The sequence below is a fragment of the Crocodylus siamensis genome, chromosome 9 (genome assembly GCF_052110815.1).
Source record: "Crocodylus siamensis isolate JL-2025a chromosome 9, ASM5211081v1, whole genome shotgun sequence".
Classification (NCBI taxonomy): Eukaryota; Metazoa; Chordata; order Crocodylia; family Crocodylidae; genus Crocodylus; species Crocodylus siamensis.
In genome coordinates, this window is record NC_143403.1 from 40,822,735 (window position 1) to 40,836,761 (window position 14,027).

Here is a 14,027-nt window from a genome sequence, read left to right on the forward strand (position 1 = left end):
CGGGGCTTAGGGACCTGGGAGCTCACGTGGTGTTTTCGTCGATCCTCCCAGTCTTGGGCTATGGGCTGAGGAGGGAGAGGAGGATCCACGTAGTGAACCAAAGACTGCGGAGCTGGTGCCATCGGGAAGGCTTTGGCTTCCATGACCACAGCCCGCTCTTTGGCAAGAGAGGCAGCGAGCTGCTGGGAAGAGATGGCCTCCACCTCTCTCCCCTGGGGAGGAGGCTCTTCTCAGCCAGGCTGGCTGACCTGCTCTACCAGGCTTTAAACTAAGCCCGCTGGGGGATGGGGGGACTACTGCCACTGCTGGCCCGCTGAGCAACCCTTGCAAAGCCAGCAGACCAAGGCACTTAAGGGAGCCCACCCCTGCCCCAACCCTGGCACAATCTGTGAGCAAGGCAAGAGCCCTCAAGGGGACACTTGCCTGCCTGTACACTAATGCCAGGAGCCTGGGCAACAAGCAGGAGGAGCTCGTCCTCCTGCTCAGTGCAAAGAATTATGACGTCATTGGGATAACGGAGACCTGGTGGGACTCCACCCATGACTGGACCACGAGTATAGAGGGCTATACCCTGTACAGGAGGGATCGTGTTGACAAAAGGGGCAGGGGTGTAGCTCTCTATGTGAAGGAAAGCTACATGTCCCTGCAAGCTGATGTTGGTGACCAGCATGGACAGCTAGAGACCCTCTGGGTAAAAATTTGTGGGAAATACAGCACAGGGGACACAACGGTGGGAGTCTACTACAGACCTCCCACTCAAAGTCCTGAGTTTGACCAGGAGTTTGCCGGGGAACTGACTGAGGCCGCTTGCTCCAGGATCTTGGTTGTCATGGGTGACTTCAATTACCTGGACATCTTGTGGGAAGATCACTCAGCAAAACCTGAGCGGTCGCAAAGCTTTCTCTCATGCGTGGATGACCTCTACCTGACTCAAGAAGTCTATGGGCCAGCGAGAGGCAAAGCACTGCTCAACCTGGTACTGGTTATGGGGGACGACCTAATTGGTGACCTAGTGATCGATGGGAAGCTGGGTGACAGCGACCACGAGCTGATCGCCTTCACCATCTGCCGTAAAGCCGGCAAGTCAGTCAGCAACACAGAAGTCCTTGACTTCAGAAAAGCCAACTTTGACAAGCTCAAGAGGCTTGTCGGTCAGGCCCTTAGGGACCATGACCCCAGAGAGATGGGAGTTCAAGAAGAGTGGTTGCTTCTCAAGGAAGCAATCCTCAATGCACAAGCTAAATCTGTTCCAACACGGAGGAAAGACAGCAAGAAGGCACAGCAGCCCTCCTGGCTCTCCAGGGACCTAGCAGACCTCCTACGGCTAAAAAAGAAAGCCTACAAAGGATGGAGGACGGGATTCACCTCCAAGGAGGATTATTCTGCGCTGGTCCGGTCCTGCAGGGACCAAACCAGGAAAGCCAAGGCTGCAACTGAACTCCAACTAGCTCCAAGCATCAAGGACAACAAAAAGTCCTTTTTCAGATATGTGGGGAGCCGGAGGAAAAGCAAGGGCAACGTTGGACCCCTGCTAAACCAGATGGGTCAACTGGCAACTGACGCCCAGCAAAAAGCCAACCTATTAAATAGGTACTTTGGGTCGGTCTTTCATCAGTCCCATGGGACGCCCATGCCTGCTATGGGACAGGGAGATCCGGGTGATGGGGATCCCCTACCCTCCATAAATGCTGACCTCGTGAAGGAACATCTTGAGAAGCTGGATACCTTCAAGTCAGCCGGCCCTGACAATCTGCACCCCAGGGTACTCAAGGAGCTGGTAAGCGTCATAGCCCAGCCCCTGGCACGGATCTTTGAAAACTCCTGGCGCTCTGGTATAGTGCCCGAAGACTGGAAGAAGGCCAATGTGGTGCCGATCTTCAAGAAAGGGAGGAGAGTGGATCCGGCTAACTACAGGCCCATTAGCCTGACTTCTATCCTGGGGAAGATCTTAGAAAAGTTTATTAAGGAGGCCATCCTTGATGGACTGGCCCAGGCTAACATCCTAAGGGATAGCCAGCACAGGTTTGTTGCGGGTAGGTCTTGTTTGACCAATCTCATTTCCTTCTACAACCAGGTGACCTATCACCTGGATGAGGAAGAAGAGATTGATGTCGTATATCTTGACTTCAAAAAAGCTTTTGATCTGGTATCCCATGATCACCTCTTGGCCAAACTGGCCAGTTGTGGCCTTGGCTCCACCACGATCCGCTGGCTGGGAAATTGGCTCTGTGGTCGGACCCAGAGGGTTGTAATTGATGGCAGTCACTCATCGTGGTGCCCTATGACCAATGGGGTCCCTCAAGGCTCTGTCCTTGGACCCATCCTGTTCAACATCTTCATTAATGATGTGGACATTGGAGTCAGGAGTGGACTGGCCAAGTTCGCTGATGACACCAAACTTTGGGGCAAAGCATCCACGCCAGAAGATAGGCAGGTGATCCAGGCTGACCTGGACAAGCTCAGCAAATGGGCAGACGAGAACCTGATGGTGTTTAACACCGAAAAATGCAAGGTTCTCCACCTTGGGAGGAAAAACCTGCAGCATCCTTATAGGCTCGGCAGTGCTAGGTTGGATGGCACTACAGAAGAAAGAGACTTGGGGGTCATCATTGACCACAAGATGAACATGAGCCTGCAATGCGATGCTGCGGCTAATAAAGCGACCAAAACGTTGGCTTGCATCCATAGATGCTTCTCGAGCAAATCCTGGGACGTCATTCTCCCCTTGTACTCGGCCTTGGTGAGGCTGCAGCTGGAGTACTGCATCCAGTTTTGGGCTCCACAATTCAAAACGGATGTGGAGAAGCTTGAGAGTCCAGAGGAGAGCCACGCGCATGAACAGAGGTCAGGAAAACAGATCTTACGATGACAGGCTGAGAGCCATGGGACTCTTTAGCCTGGAAAAGCTTAGGCTCAGGGGTGATCTGATGGCCACCTATAAGTTTCTCAGGGGTGACCACCAGGATCTGGGGGAGCCTTTCTTCACCAGAGCGTCCCAAGGGGACAACAAGGTCGAACGGTCACAAACTCCTGCAAGACCGTTTCAGGCTGGACATAAGGAAGAATTTCTTTACTGTCCGAGCCCCCAAGGTCTGGAACAGTCTGCCAGTGGAGGTGGTTCAAGCACCTACATTGAACACCTTCAAGAGTAAACTGGATGCTTATCTTGCTGGGATCCTATGACCCCAGCTGACTTCCTGCCCTTTGGGCAGGGGGCTGGACTCGATGATCTCCCAAGGTCCCTTCCAGTCCTGATGTCTATGAAATCTATGAAAGATCTCATTCTCCCCTCAGATGTTCCATTTCATATACTCTTTTGGCTCCACCAGTACTTCTGACATAACCCAAAGCTGAGACATTGCCAGGGCCAGGAGATGGCTTCCCTAATTAGGCCCTATATATAGTGGTAAAATCCCTTCACATGACAGATCAGCAGCAGCAAGGTGGTTTCCAGGCTAGGAAAGAAACAACAGATACACCTCACACTGAAGCAGACGCACACACTGTGGCTACTACTGGTCCCGAGGTCCCTTCCAGCCCTGATGCCTATGAAATCTATGAAATAGTCCTTTAAGCTGATCCTCTCTGCCTGTGATTGGCCAAAACCCTCTTTCAATCACATGGTGAAAAGGTGCCACTTGTCCTGAGATTCATCCATGGGGTGACCCAGCACTCTGCCTCCCTTGGTGAGCAGACTCTCCCAGATGGTAGTGGCTACAGATCCCTAGTTACAGTTTGGGTGAAGCTTCGAAATCTAATGGTGGGAGTCGAACAGAGTCGGATGTCTAGTTCTGTGACAGAAATGGAGTGCCAGAGCCCTGACCTAGTTTGTCTTGTTATAAACAAATGTGTGAGGGTAAATGGTCCTTAACCTCTGTTAGGTAGAGGCTGAGGAATCCTAGTCCCACAGCACTTATGGATATGACAGTCTTTTTCCCTGGCCCTTAAAGGCAGCCATCTCTGGAAAGGAGTGCTACAATTGGTGCTTGGGGACACAGCATGATAGTACAGGTAGTGACTGCTATTGTCACTGCAGTAAAATGGTTTTAGCAAGGCAATATTCAGCCTTAGCACCCATGCTGGGGGAAGAAATGTTGAGGACTTGTCCATGAAAACAGGGTGGTTGGGATCTTGCTTTGTATTGTGTCCTTGGGTAGAAAAATATTTTTCATCTAAATAATTATCCAAGCAGAAAGCATAGCCACGCGATGTAGGATCTACACCAAATCATCCAAGTGTTCAGTGTGGGAGCCAAAGGAGTGTGAGCTTCAACTGACCTTTCACTTCAGTTGCAGCACAGTCACCCCTTGTGGCGGGGAGAAGGTCAGGACCTTTGCAGACTTACTGCTTCATCAGACAAACTAAGAGCAGGCTGGCTGAAAGGCAGTGTGGGTGGCTCTAGGCTGGCAGGAAGCTGCACTACGACTTGCTGACACTTGAGTCTGGGAACAACCTTGTCCCTGCTTTTAAAACTCAAACCATCAGAGCCTTGAGATTTTTGCTGACTTTTTTTTCCCTACCTTATTTTATCTAACTGAGTTTTGGTGGCATGCACCCAAGCATCTGAATTTTGAACAATGCTTGGCTCTTGAAACAGCCTTTTTGCCTTTCCTGTGCATGCACTGACCTAAGCAGGTATATCTGTGTGCTGCATATAATTTCTGGACACTATCAGTTTGGCATAGATTATTGCAAGGTGCTCACTGCCACATTTGGGTGAAAGCAACTCTTCCACCTTGTAAATGGCTCTTATGAATCTTGCAAGGTCAGTGGCCCGATATGAATCATGAGGTCTGAACTCCCTAGAGGATTCTCTCGGGCAGGGATTTACAGGCTTCCTGGAGGTAATGAGCATACACAATGCAATTTCACCTGTTATGGCACAGCTGTCTGCATCGGGGGACTGCTCAAAGAATCCCTAAGAAAAGGGCTTCAAGCGAGCAGCCAGGCTGTGTTTCTCCATAGAGTACTAATTTCTTTCTCATCTGACAAATAAAATAATGCCTTGGGAAAGCACAGACCTAAGGGATTGTTTGCTATTTGCACTATCTTCACTTCCTTTTTTAGCTTTGCTTGAACAGTGAGACTGTACTAGTCCTTTCTCCTTGAAGTTCCCCTGCACTAGTATTATATTGCAATGCTTGGGTCCCACATTGCAAACTAGTGCTCCATGGCACTGTTTTCTGTACTGTCTCATTGCACTAACTCAAGCATTTGTGTTGATCTGAAGATGTATGCGCAGGGTTGGAGTTTCCCAGGCTGTGACCTGCGGATGTTCTTCGAAGCTTCATGTGTTATGGTGCCTCATGGGCTAGCCCTTGGGTGAGAAGAAGAAATGGAAATTGGAAGGGCGATTCTATGTTGTGAGCTTTTGCTCATGGTTTTTTGAGGCCTTCTGCTCTCCTATCAGGTATCACTCATGTGTAAGGCTGTTGTGCTGCCACTTACTTGTTATTTGCAAAGGGAGGACTCAGCAGGTACCTAGCTTTGTGATGATCTGCCCTAAGAGCAGGGGCTAAGGGACCAGATTGTTGGGGGTGGGGGGGAGGGAAGCCTCTTGTGGCCAAGTCAAGAGATGATAGTGAAGCTGTAATGTGTGGTGGGACTACTGGGTGACTGCACTTTTCTCTCCCTATACGCCTTGTTCATGCTAAACTCATCTGTTCCCCTGCATGCTAAAAATCTGGAGGGTAGTTTTTGGGAACACCCACCTGAGACTCCCAGGGAAGACCAGCCAGTCTGAGCTAGCGCAGGGGTTGGCAACCCCTGGCACACGAGGTGATTTTGCTTGGCATGCTGTGGCCAGCCCCGGCTCCGGGTAGCTGCTGCCAGCAATGGAGCCTGGGCTGCTCCCAGCAGGGCTTGCAGTGTCCTAGCTGCCTGCTGAGAGTAGCTCGGGATCCTGGCTGGCAGCAGCTCCCCAGAGCCAGGGCTGGCTGCCGCTGGGAGACTCCAAACAGCTGTGCCAGGCTCTAGCATCAGCTCTGCACCAGCGCGTGCACGCACACCTTGGGGCGGACAGCAGGGCAGCACAGCCTGCCCTGAGGTGCATGTGCAGTCACTGCCAGCACGGAGCTGATGCCGGAGCTATGGAGCCCAGTGCAGCTGTTTGCAGCCTGCCAGCTTCTTGCTGCAACTGCCCAGAGCCCAGGCAGGTTACAAACAGCTGTGCCAGGCTCTGGAACCCTGCCATCACCTCCCTGCCAGAGACCGGGGCTGCACTGCCTCAGGCCCCTCCCTCACCATCTGCTCCGAGGCATGCAGAGCTGATGCTGGAGCCCCAATCCCAGCACAGCTGTTTGGAGTCTCCCGGCTCTGGGAGCTGCTGCCAGCCAGGAGCCCAGGCTGCTTCCAGCAGGCAGTTGGGACACTGCAAACCCTGCTGGGAGCATCCTGGGCTCCAGCAGCTACCCAGAGCTGGGGTAGCTGCTGGCAGCCACAGAACCCGGGCTGGGGGGCAGGGGCTTTGGGTGGGGGGCAAGGGGCACAAGCAGAGCATCCTGCCATGTACCCTTTGCCCTCATTTTGTTTTTCTGCGGTGCCGGCACTCCGGCACCTTCCAAAGTAGATATTGTAGTGTTTTTTGGCACTCCAGCCAAAAAACATTGCCTACCCCTGTTAGTGGGCAGTCAGGGTTGGTAAAGACTGATGGGATCAGGAATGTCAGGCTTTTGGGGCCTGCTGCTCACCCCTTCCCTGTTTCAGCCATACCTACAAGGGATCTGGACAGAGCAGCAGGTAGAGAGGGAAGGAGAAGCCCCCACTGATACAGGGGGTTCTTTCATGCTATCCCTGCAGTGGTTGGTGGGAAGAGAATTTCTGTGGGGTGGATTAAAGGATCTGTGCTTGTGGGGGGCCCTCTAGTCTGGACTTCCATGCCCAGGGCTTGTAGCTGCTGTTTCTTCTCTCAGAGGAGCAGGGGGATTGTGGAAGAGTGATTTTTATAGGAAGTGGCTCTCAATATTTTTAGATTCCAGGTGCCCACATCATTAGACTCGAGGCACCTCTGGGAAAATGCCAGATCTTACCTTTTTTTGTCTCCTTTTTTGACTGTGGAAAAATAAGAGCCATTCTTCTCTTGCAGAGGACTCAGAAGAACACAACAGGTTCCAGAATGTCTTTGATGCTATGGATTCCTGTTTGAAGTCTTTGGGTTTCTCTTGTGAATCACATGTTGGTGTTGGCACACCTAGCAGTGCTAATATTGAATAGCATCCCATGGCAAGCTTAAAAGGATCTCACGGCGCCCCATGATGTTGTGACATCTTGGCTGAGAATCACTGTTATACAAAAAAAAAAAAAAAAAAAAGAGGAGAAATGGGGGCTCCTCCCCTTATAGCTTGAGAACAGATTAAATACTGGACATAAGCCATGGCTAAGCCAACTGGACTTTGCCTTTTCCATGGAAAAGACAGAGAGGTTTTGGCTTGGAATGTGCAAAAGGTAGCAAGGCCTTGGCTCTGGTAGGGGCTTGTTTCCTTACCAGGGACCAGCCACAGATTGCCTCATCCCACCCCAAGAGCGTAGCCCTAGGGACTGGTGACTGTGGCCTCTTTCCAAGGACAGGACTTGGAACAGTGCATCTGGAAATCATCCAGACCTTGGTCAACCACAGTCTAGATGGATTAGAGCCCAGGGGATGGGGAAGAGGAGAGGAAATAGTACAGTGGACACAGTCTTAAGGGATTTAGGGCAAGGATTTCTGTAGGTGATGCATTTTACTGGGCCACCTGCATACTTGGGAGGGATATAGACATTGTTTTCGGCCTCCTGAAATAAATCTTTACTTTCAACTGCACTGGTCACCCATGCTGATGACTATTTCTCCATTGCAGCTAGCAGAAGAGCTTGTTGCCTAAAGGAATTGGCATGGGAGTGAGCAGAAAGCTGCCTGAGTGGATATGGGGGACCCCTGAGGAGGTGAGTGAGGCAGCTGGAGCTGCTGGCCTGGCTGGGCCTGTTTAAGCTTAGTGGTGGTGGCAGGATTCAGCCTGGACTTTTGCTTTTCTCTTCAGTACTTGACCCTGATTCACCAGCTCCTTGTTTAGGCCCATGCCACAACATGGGATCCCCCTGCCAAGGAAACTGCATTCAGCTGCATTGATGGAAGGCAGAGGCTTTGTTACAGTAACAGGGTATTCCTTCATTCCCCTGGAAAGTACTAGATTTTGGAAGACCCACTTGTTTGGAGGCCCGGCTTGGGTGACACATGGCTACTGCCTCTTTCTGTTTCTGCCTGCCAAGTGCTGACTTGCTGTAGATATCTGGCAGAGCAGAGCCTGGCACCAGCCCATATGAAACTCTGATATTCCTCTAGTTCAGGCACCTCCATACCTACAGCACAGCTTCTTTTCCCTTTTTCCTCCAAAAAGGACCCTTGCCTGTTGCTTCATCCCAGTCTATCACTGGTGCATAGGCTGGCTACCTGCTGTCTTGCAAATTGGGCAGGGCATCTTGCAGACAAATGGCATTCTTGTCATGCTGTTTGCAAACTGGTACCATTCAACTCAAACAGTTTATTGGAGTTGTACAGCAATTAATCTCTATGAGAAGCCTGCAGGATGCATCTTAACGGGTGTGCACAGTTGGTCGCTACTGCACCACCACACAGTATCAGGGGTGCTCTGCTAGGCTAAACACCTGGTCCCCCTCCCTCTCTGCTGCAGGAAGGAATTTAATACTTGTCATGTAGGTGAGGCAGGCATGCAGTTAACTTTCTCTGAAACAGCTGCAGAATTAACCAGACTTGGACTGCAAAGTGCAGTCAGGTCTGTGGGGGAGAGAACAACTGAAGCAACTGGCCATGATAGCCTTACACTGGATGGATTTTTCAGTGCTGGGAAATGCAGTTGAGGCCAAGGCAACTAGATCAGCCCTCTCCTATTTAATTTGCTGGTATATGTAATGCCACACCAGTGATGGACTTGATGCTGGAAACCTTTGCTTGGGCTGACAGTGTTACTGGCTTCAATTGGTATCTTGGCAGGAGTCATGTTGTAGAGTTAACTTGGAGCTATGTTGAGCCCTAAATAGACTTTAGATTGCAGCACTCAGTGCTCCCTAAATTATGGTATTTGTGCCTCTTTGCAATTGTGGAAAGGAGTTGGGTATCTGAAAGGTTAAGAGAAAACTCGTAAAAATTGAGTATTTTTCCAGGTGCCTTCTCTTTTTGGGAGCCTGGGCAGCTGGCATTCAGGTTCAGCTGAGTTAATCCAGTTCCTGGCTTTCTGAAGAATATTAGAGAGAGAGGTTTTTTCCTCTGGCTTGAGCTTGCAGAATTAATGTATCTTCCTTTTGTGGGTGCATGAGCCCAGTTCAGTCTTTCTCTGTTTCTTTATTGTATTTTTTTAAAGATCCTCAGGTAGCATGTCCAGTGTTACAAAGCAAGCAATTAGTCTCTTGTTTTCCAGGAGAGCTATTTCCCTCATCTCCCTTCTCCCATCCAAAGGAAATGTTTAAAGGCCAGAGGTTCTAGCCACTTCTGCCCTCTGCATATTATTGACTTTCCAGGTTTAAGGCTGGAACAGTTGCTTATTCACAGACAACAATGGCATGTGAACTGCATTACCTCTCACCATTCTCCAGCCTAGGAGCTGCTGCTTGTTATTGAACAGGAGACTGAAATGACCTGAAATTCCAGGTGTAACCATGTGGAGGTGACCCTCAGCTGATGTATTTTTAGGCCAGCAAAGGGTTCTTCATGCTCTGTTCTTGGTGCGAGTAGCTTGGCTGACTACTTCATGTTGCTGGTCTCTGCCTGGATATTTTCAGTGTCATATTATAGCCTATCTTTGGGTGGGTGGAGGGGGGGAGAGCTGGTTGTGGGTGCGAAGCCTCCTTGGGCATGTCTAGCTGCCTCTGCACTGAGTCTAGGAGTGTTGCTGCAAAGCAGGCTTTGCCCACTTGCTTCTGCTCCTTGCATGCCAAATCCCAGAAACCAGGCACTGTAGCTATTCAGAGAATCCCTGAGCATTCTTGATAAAGTATGTCCAAGACAGCCTGAGAGCAGCTCTGGGTGCACACTTGGTGTCTCTCTCAAGTGGCTGTGGTGCTCTCTTTCTGGACTCTAGCGCACACAACAGCAATGATTGCATGGGACAAGTCTCTGCTGGTAGGGCAGACGTGCCCTCGGGCCTGAATACAGACTGTCAGAAGTTTAATGATGACTGAAAACTTGTGCCATCTGGTGGTTTACAGGAGCTGAGCTGGCTGCATGTCAGCTTGGCATCCTTTTGGCACCTGCTGGTTGGCTTAGAGGTCAAAAGATTGATTAAGCCCCAGAGACTAGTGTGGGTGCTTCAGGCCAAGACTAGCAGCCTGTTTGTGGAAAGAATAAAGGGAGGCAATGGGGGAGAAAGCTATGCTGAGTGTAGGCTCCAGAGAGAAGCCAGTCATCTGCAGTTTCTTAGTCTAGTTATTCAGAACTTTCTTCTCTGGAACATCTTGGACCTCTCAGATCTGGGTCATTTTTGACCCTTCAGGTTCTCTACAGCTCCAGTCCTATGCCATTTCTGCCTGGGCTGTACTCAAGACATGCTCTCAGCTGAGCTGTTTTTACAAGACTGTCTTGAGTTCTGTGAAGGAGTCTCACTACAGGATCTGATAAACTGGTGTCTCTGGGAGCTGGCAGTGCATGAGACCAGGCAGGGAGGGTTGTCTAAGGGTGGAGGGCTGCCTACAGAAGTACATGTTTATGATGGACCTGAGAGTGGGGGTTGGGATGAGACAGAGGACCCCCCCCCCTTTGCCTTTCTAGTCTTGCCAAAGCTTCCCTGCTGCACTAGAACTTACAAAAATGCCCAAGAACAGGGATGTAGAGAGCCAGTAGAGGAAGAAGACTCTTCAGACCTTGGCTAAGCACCTCTTTCTGGCTTGGAGCCTTGGTTTTTCTAGGGTTCAACTGGGGTGTGATCCCTGCTGTCTGTCACCAGACATACTCCTTGATCCTGTCTATTGGCAGGGATGGATTTTGCCCCTTCGTTCTGTTCTTTCAGAGCTACATCACCTGCTCCCCAAACCAAAGGGCATCAGTAGCTATTGAGCTTGGGAGGAAGGGATACGGCCTCTGAATTAGAACTTCTTAGACCTTATCAAATTCTAGAAGCTGCAAGTAGAAAAGGAACAGTGGAAAAAAACTCTGGTCAAACCTAGTTCACTTTTTCTCTCAGCATCCACTCTGTGCCACTGTGTGATGCAAGATACTGGGCAAAGATGGACCTATGGTCTGACCCAGTAAATGACAGTTCTTATGTTCTTATTTCCTATATTCTTCCCCAGATTCCTGGTTGGATGAGCACACCTGATGTGCCACCACGTTGTTGCTTTGCCAAACAAACAAACTGATGGGGGGGAGAATGGGCTAGGAGTGAGGCCCAGAGTTAGGATTGGGTTGCTCATCTCTCAGCTTAAAATCCAAGGCCCAGATTAAAGCCTGGTTAAATTGGTTAACTACACCTGCCCACCACCCCACTACACTTTCCTGTTCCCCAGGGGATTTTTATTTCCCTTCCTACTTCCTATTTTAAAAATCCTTCTGCCCAGTCTGTCCATGCTCCAACTGGGGGGACAGTGGTCTTACCTGTATGTGGTGTCCAGCCAAAAAATGTAACTGCTGGCTGGGAAAGTAGTTTCTTCTATTCACTCACTGAAACGACTGTAGGTGCTGCTTGGTGTCCAAGGCTGGGTTTTTCTTCTGAGTAAATTTGCATCCCCCTGCAAAGTGAGGTCTCTGTCCCATTAGTCTGGTCAGGGACTAGGCCTGGAAACTAGGAACATTTGGGCTCTCTAGTGCTTGCCCCTGGTAGTGAGACAGGCTCCACATTTCTGGCAGATGTTCTTGTGCTTTGGGTGGTCATGTGTGGCCCTGTAGTCTCTTCAGCCCACTCCTTGTGCCAGGGCCCTTCCATGCGAGTATTTGTGTGCAGTGGGAGGCAGAGGCTAGCGCCTGTGATCTTCCCACCTGGATGCGCAGCATCCTGGAGAGCAGAAGGGCCTGCACAGTCCTGCTCAGCCTGGGATTTGGGCGGCATGTTGGGAACTTTCCCATCTTACTGTAATAAATGAACTGGTACTCGGATCCAAGCTATCTGCCTGTTCCGCTTGCCAGTAAACTGCCCGGACTGCCAGTGCATTAGCTTTAAAGGCTCATGTTAGAGGAGAGACCCAGAGAGGCACTGCTGCCAAGCACAGAGGGGCAATGGAAAAAGCTTCTCCTTGCTGCTGGGGCTGTAGGTGAGGTCAGTTGACTGCAAGCTTGTGACTCCAAGCAGTGCCTCGGGCCTGTGCTCCCCTCACCCATCCCTGACACAACACAAACCTGCACATTATATGGGAAGGAGATCAAGAGACACCTGCGTGCTAAGTGGACTGTCGAGGCTGCATGTCAGGTTTGTTCTTATCAGGCACGTTCTTCATAGCCTGCAGGTGGGAACCGTGAAAGTGGCTCTTTTTACCTATCAAGTTACAAGAGAGCTGTCGGGGATAAATACTGCCTGCCTGTAGATGGAAATGCACTGCTTCACTTGATAAATTTAAAACATTTTCTTTAGAGTCTCTTCCAACTCTGTAATGGTTACAAACAATTGTCAGGTATGCAGGCCCACTAGGGGAAATGCCGTACTTGACTTGGTGCTGGCCACAGGGGAGGACTTGGTGGGACACCTACAGGTACAAGGTCACGTAGGGGATAGTGACCACCAGTTGATAGGATTCGCTATCTGACAAAAAGTGGGAAAGACAGCTTGTAGGGCAAAAGTGCTATTCTTCTGGAAAGCCAACTTCAACGAGCTCAGGAGATTAGTTGGAGTGGGACTGAGGGGTAACCACATCTGTGATCTGGGAGTCCAAGAAGGATGGGAGTTCAAGAAGAATGGGAGTTCCTCAAGGGACTGATTCTGCAGGCACAGATGGGCACCATCCCAGTGCACACAAAAGGAAGGCAAAAAAGCCAAAAAACCTTCTTGGCTGAACACGGAAATCCAGGGGAGCCTTCAGAGAAAGAGAGAGGCTTACAGGCTGTGGAAGCAGGGGACGGCCACCAAGGAAGAGTATACCAGCTTGGCTTGTGCTTGCAGGGAAGCAGTGAGGAAGGCCAAAGCAGTTGCAAAGCTCAAGTTGGTAACAAAGATTAAGAGTAATAAAAAGTCCTTCTTTAAGTACATAGGGAGCAAGAAGAATGTGCAGGGTAACACAGGGCCTCTACAGAATGGTCTAGGGCAGGCTTGTCCAACATGCGGCCCTCCAAGGCACTTTCTATGGCCTGCGGTGCTGCAACCCTTGTCCCTCCCCCAACCCCTCAGCAGCTTTGTAATAGCTGCTGAAGGGCTGGGAAAGGGACAAGGTTCCCACATGTACTGCGTCAGCCTGACGTTGCTGATGTGGTGTATGTGGGAAGAGGAGTAGCCATGTGCCACTTGAGACAGGATGAGCCCAGCCGGAGCAGCAGGGGGCTCAGCTGCACTTTGCCCTACCTGCACCGGCTTCCCACGCGGTGCAGGGGATGGGAGGAGCCCAGCCAGGTCTGCACCAGCCAGAGGTGGCAGCGGTGCCATGTGCCACTTGGGACTGACCGGTGCAGGCAGGGGGAAAATGCAGCTGAGCCCCTGCCGCTCCGGCTGGGCTTGTGCCATCACGAGCGGCACACGACTCCACCGCCACTTCTGGCCAGCGCAGACCCGGCCGGGCTCCCCCTGTCCCCAGCACCATGTGGGAAGCCGGCTGCAGCCGCATGCTGCTCCGGATGGGATGGAGCCAGCCGGGTCAGCACTGGCTAGGAAAAGTGGCATGCAGCTGAAACTGGCTTCTCACCTGCTGCTGGGGACAGGAGGAACCCGGCCAGGTCTGCACCAACCGTAGCGGCAGGGCTCAGCTGCTCAGCTCAGGCTCTGAGAGCAGCAAGAGACGCGTGGGTGAAAGCCCACTCCGCCCCCGCTCCCTCGAAGCCCCCCAGAGACCTCCAGCAGCCACGGAGCCCCCCCGCTGATCCCCAGCACAGCCAGAGGTAAGCGGGGCCTGTAGTGGGAGGGGGT

General features: G+C 51.2%; 1 protein-coding gene across 4 annotated transcripts in view; it reads left to right on the forward strand.

Annotated features, from left to right (window-relative positions):
* Positions 1 to 14,027, forward strand: part of ST3GAL2 (ST3 beta-galactoside alpha-2,3-sialyltransferase 2) — a 113,736-nt gene that overhangs the window by 58,280 nt on the left and 41,429 nt on the right. For 2 of the 4 annotated variants that reach the window (XM_090061979.1, XM_090061982.1), the window contains exon 2: positions 7,836 to 7,920. The exons of the other annotated variants lie outside the window; for them this stretch is intronic. The gene's annotated coding sequence lies outside the window, so the exon portion shown is untranslated. The remainder of the gene's footprint in view (positions 1 to 7,835; positions 7,921 to 14,027) is intronic. 4 annotated transcript variants of the gene reach the window in all.